This window comes from Pelecanus crispus, chromosome 14, assembly GCF_030463565.1.
Source record: "Pelecanus crispus isolate bPelCri1 chromosome 14, bPelCri1.pri, whole genome shotgun sequence".
NCBI classification, from domain to species: Eukaryota; Metazoa; Chordata; class Aves; order Pelecaniformes; family Pelecanidae; genus Pelecanus; species Pelecanus crispus.
Window position 1 is genome coordinate 2013148 of NC_134656.1, and position 5614 is coordinate 2018761.

A 5614-nucleotide genomic window follows, 5' to 3' on the forward strand; every position below is an offset into this window, starting at 1 on the left:
GGTGCTGTGGGAAGCAGATGGGTGCTGTGGGCACAGGTGGGGACTTAGGGCATGGGGGGTGCTATGGTGTGCAGGTGGGTGTTATGGGCACAGGTGGGTGCTGTGGGGCATGGGTGGGTGCTGTGGGAAGCAGATGGGTGCTGTGGGCACGGGTGGGTGCTGTGGGGTGCAGGTGGGTGCTTGGGGCACGGGTGGGTGCTGTGGGCATGGGTGGGTGCTGTGGGAAGCAGATGGGTGCTGTGGGCACGGGTGGGTGCTGTGGGAAGCAGGTGGGTACTGTGGGGTGCAGGTGGGTGATTTCGGTATGGATCGGTGGAGTGCAGGTGGGTGCTGTGGGCATGAGTGGGTGCTGTGGGTACGGGTGGGTGCTGTGGGGCAGGAGCACCCATGCCCAAGCAGCTGAGGGGTGCAACACGCAGCACCCCCACCAGCACCCCCAGCTGCCAGCAGAGCCAGGGGGCAGCAGGGATTTGGGTGACGCCAGGCACCGGGGGGATCTGGTTTTACTCGGCGTCGCGGCTCCCATCTCACGCCCAGGGTCCCCCGGGGCTGAGGTTTGCGGTGCCGCGTGTTTCGGGGGGGGCACGCGCCGCTCCCCGCGGTCCCCGTCACACCCTCCACCGGGAAACGCCGGCTTTGACGCTCAGCTACGGGGAGATCGGCCTAAATCCGGCGCTCAGTTGGGTTCGCTGCCAAAAAAGCCGCGAGGAAGCGGAAGAGGCTTTGCTCCCGCGCTGGCGCGGCCGGGGGTGCCCCGGGGAGCTCCCCGGGGACGAGAGGTCCCGTGCTGGGAGACGCTGGGTGCTGTTGTCCGGAGGAAGGGCAGGGTGGGGGCAGATTTGGGGGGGTTTTGCCACGGGGCCGGAGCGAGGGCACCCCCGGGACGGAGAGCGCGAGCCCCGCGAGGCTGGGCCGTGCCGGGAGGTTTCCTCATCTGCCAGCGAGGAAGGACAAACCCGGCCCATCCTCGCATCAAACCCTCCCGCCGAACTGCGAAATAACGATGATAATAGTAATAATAAAAAAATCAATAAACATTTATTCGATACAGCTGTTTTTAATACATACAGTACATCGAGTTACCCCTCCGCGGTGCTCGGCGGCGCGGCTGTTAAGAGCTGCTGTTACAGTACTCTCCAACTGAGGATTTGTCAATGATTAACAAAAGAACAGATCGTCACAAATCGGGAGTTTATTATAAGATAGTTTACTGTTAAAACAATTTTATTTTTTGCAAATAAACACTTTTTAATATATATATTTATATATTTATATATATGGTTACAAGTGATAAATTGAAAATTCTTTTTTTTTTCTTTTTTTTTTTTTTCTCTTTTTCCATTTTCTTTTTTTCCCCAAAATACACTTATGCACTAATAACTGGCATCAACGAGAAACATTCGGATATGCCGTGGGATGGGTGTCACCAGGAGAGAAAGAAAAGAACAAAACGCTCCCAACGTTCGTGGGCCCTCGCTCCCTGCCCCGGAGGGTGACCGTGCCGGCGTGGCACAGCCGACCTCGCCGGCACACCGTGGTCGCGCCGAGGGTTTCCCGCCCGCGGCACCCCTCACGATGGAAGTTTTCGGGTGACGGCTCCGTGAGGTTTTCCCGTGGGGTGGCAGCCCGCCCGGCCCCACAGAGGTTGTGCCCTTTCCTCGGGGACGCGGGCAGCGGGAGCTGCGGTGTCACCGTCCCCCAGGTGCCGCAGCCGGAGGAGCCGCCCCGCAGCCCCCGCCGCGCTCCGAGTCCCCACGCTCCCGTTGACTGACCCCGAGGGCCCCCCCACACGCCCCGGGCGGCGGGTGGGGACGGCGGGGGTGGCACTGCTCCCCGGCACCCCCCTCCCCTTCACGGGGCTTTACAGAAACTGCGGGTTATTCCCCCCCCGCCCCGGCCAGTGCGCAGAGGGCAGGGGGTGCCAGGCCCGGGGGTCTCCAAAGCCCCGCGGGTGAGGGGACGGGAGGGGAGAGGACACGTTCGGCCCCCATCTCACCCCGCGGCCTCCGTCCGCCCCTCCGGGTTCAGGCAAATTTCTCCCCCTGGCCACTGCCTCGCCAGGAGCACCTGAACGGGCACAACCCAACGGGCACAACCCAACCATGGGCATGACCCAACAGGTACAACCCAATGGGCATGACCCAACAACGGGCACGACCCAATGGGCACAACCCAAAAATGGGCATGACCCAACAGGTACAATCCAACCATGGGCATGACCGAACAGGTACAACCCAATGGGCATGACCCAACAATGGGCACAACCCAACAACGGGCACAACCCAACAATGGGTATGACCCAATGGGCACAACCCAATGGGTTTCCACGATGCCACCATGGCTCGTCCGTGCCAGCTCGCGTGCTGTGGGGGCAGGCCGGTATTCCCGCTATCGCTCTGGAGCCTTCCCTGGACAAGCAGGAGACTAAAAGATGTCTCATGGAGAAGGCGGCGGTGGGAGAACATATTCCTCTTGAGTGATGAGTACTGGGGGAAAAATACCTTTTAAAGGGGAAAAAAAAAAAAAACCCTGAAGATTCCACTTTCTCATAAAAATTATTTCCATTTGACCAAGGCGCTGCTTCCACAGGGGGCTGTGAGGAGCGTCCCGCAGCTCCGAGGGTGACGGGGGACAGCCCCAGCACTGGGACCACCGCCCCCACCGCCCCGAGCCCATTGCCTGCCCCGAGCCCCCAGACGGTCCCCAGGGGCCCCTCTGGGATGCTGTCATCCCCACGAGGCCACCGCGGCCGTCCCCCCTCCTGCCCCTCGCTCCTGCCAGGACGCTCATTTGGAAACGGTCTCGTTACCGGAGCAGCAGGACGGGTTTCGAGCCGGACCCCACAACGACCCCCCGCAAGCCAGCCTTTCCCTGGGTCTTCCTGCACCCCGAGCAGCTCCCAGCTGAGCTCCTGCACCGGGGCTCCCCCCCAGCACGGAGCACGGCGCTGCCTGTTAATTTAATCAATGAGAAGCCAATTAATTGCGTGGTAATGAGAATGGAGCCCTGTGCTGTCCCCAGGGTGGTGGGGATTATAAGGTCAACGTCCAAACCAGCAGCCGGGGCCACACGGATCCCCCCTCCCCGGGCCAGCAGCTTTGCCAGGGCCTCTCCCCCACGGCGGGACGTGATTTCGGGATCCAGCGGCTCCCTCCGCCTCTTCGCGGAGATTTCAGCGCCAAACTCCGTGCCAAGTCCCCCGCTCTGCCCGCTCTTCCCTTCCTGCCGCTGCCTACCCCCCCCGGCAGCCACGGCGTGCCCCCCGAGCACCTTCCCCGGGCGCGGGGGTCCCTCCTCGCCGGCCCTTCCCGCGGTTACTGCTTCAGGCGCGGAGCTCCGCGGGCAGCCGGCGCCATCCCTCAGCCCCAGCACAGCCAAATGCCATCGCCCAGGACAGCGTCCCCGTCGTGACAAAGACCGAGAGGGCTCTGAGAGCATGGGTCCTACATTTCCTTACGCTCTCCTCCCTTCCCCCGGGCGGCAGGATTTGTACCGGTGACACCATCAAAACAAAGATCGGATGAAGCGCAAGCGGCAAAGGGGCTGAGCCGCAGCGATTAATTAAGCTTTCTCACTAATTGCTTGGAAGCTCGGCGCAACCAGCAGCGCTCGGGTGGGTTCCCTCGCCCGCAGGCGTTGGCCCACGCCGGGGCGATGCCGATGGCGGCATCCGGGAACCGGAGCAGGAGCATCGGCTCCTCCGGAGAAGCCACCCTGGCTTCAGACACTGCCATCCCCTCCCTCCCTCCGCGGCTGCGATAACCTGCTGGGGGAGAAGGACGTGAATTATTACTGAGCGGCTCCTCGGAGCAGGGAAACGATGCCGAGCCTCTGGTGGGCGGAGGATGGGTGGTGAAGAGCAGCGAAGGAAGCCGAAGGTTGAGGGTTTAAAGTAAAAGCAGAAGCTCTCCTTCCCCTGACGCCACCTTCCTGGCTCCTGCACGGGGCGGGGAAAAAAATTGAATTAAGGTTTTCTGTTCTGTTACAGAGAGAAAACGTGCCTGTTTCCCAAGGACCAAGGTAGCCTGGTTTTTGTCTGGAGACAGACGCATCCTGGTCCAGGGATGGTTCCCTCCAGGCCGGAGCGAGGCGTTACGACTGCATTAGTACAGACGCAAAGAAAAGCCCGGGGAAAGACAACAAGCAAGGGACAGCGCGCTGCGCAGGGACCCCCTGTCCCCGAGGAGGATGGCTGGGGGCTTGGACACATCTCTGGGGAGCTGAGACTCACCCCACGGTGGGTCCCAGCCCCGAGGGACGAGGCGAGCGCAGCGTGCCCGAAAGCAGGACCCATGATTGTCACTCGACGCTGCCCCCGTCCCTGTTACACACCTCCCGCGGCCGCAGCTGGGTGACCGAAACCCCGTTCCTCCTTCCTGGGCCATCAGCACCTTTTGGGATGGGGAGCGATGGGGACCCCGAGTTACCCTTTCCACTGTGCCGGTCGGGCAGCTCGATGGCTGCCGGCTCACGCTGAGCCCGGCGCTGCCGTCGCGGCGTTGCCATTGCCGCCGCAGCGCTCCGTGTCCGGCTACGTTTGCAAGGACAACTCGAGCACCGGGGCGCAGCTTCCCCCATCGCCCCACCCCTGCCCACGGCCTCACCGCGATGGCTCCACGACGCTCCCGGCATTCCCACAACTTTCGGTGAAGGCCTCCAACCCCATGTCCTACAGCAGCCCCCTCTCCCATCCACTTCCAGGGGTGCTCACACCTCCTGCGCCCCACCTTGCAGCCAGCCCCGCCATTTTGGGACGATGCTCTGCCGGCCCCGTGCCGTGCTCCATGCTCATTCCTCTGCCCGTGCCTCACGCTGCCGAGACAAACCCCTGCACGGAGCCAGCCACGGAGCCGACACGCCACAAATCCGGCACACCACGGAGCCGACACGCCACAAATCCGGCACACCACGGAGCCGGCCCCTGCCGAAGCACGTCCCCGCTTGACCCGAGGCTGTGGAAAAAGCGCGACCGGGACCCCCCCACCAGCATCCGCTGCCAGACCCTGCCGTCCCTCCGCCCCTGCCCAGCCGCTGGCATGAGTCAAAACATCTTTGGAAACATCGTCCTGGGAGCAGGGATGCGGGTGCTGCCTGCACCGGGGAGGTCGGAGCCCACCCGGACAGGCAGGCAGCACCGCCACGGGCAGCCCCCCGCCCCGGCACGCAGCCGCAGCGAGACCCCGTCCGAGGGGACCCCGCTGCTATTGCACTTTTCTTTCGCTCAAGCGTCACCAGTTTGGCGCAGGGAGTAAAAGGGAAGTCACGGGCAGGGCGGGGGGGAAGGCAGCAGGGTCCGGGTGGGCAGGGGTGCGGGCAGAGGGGTATGTACATGGGCAGGGGGTGGAGAACGGTCCAGCTTGCTTGATCCTGTTTGTTTTCCAGTGTGAAACAAGGTCCGTGACTTGTTTAAAGTGGTTAATTGGTATTTCCTGTCTCTTTTTTTCTTTTTTTTTTTTGTTGGTTTTTTTTTTGTTTTTTTTGTAAAAAGGGGGCGAGTGGAGGGTAGGGTGGGGAGGTGGGATGGGGGGGAGGGGGCGGACAGAAAATTGGGAGAGACCCCCACCCTGTTACCCTGGGCTGTAAACGAATCCTTGGAGACGAGTCTCTGAGCTGC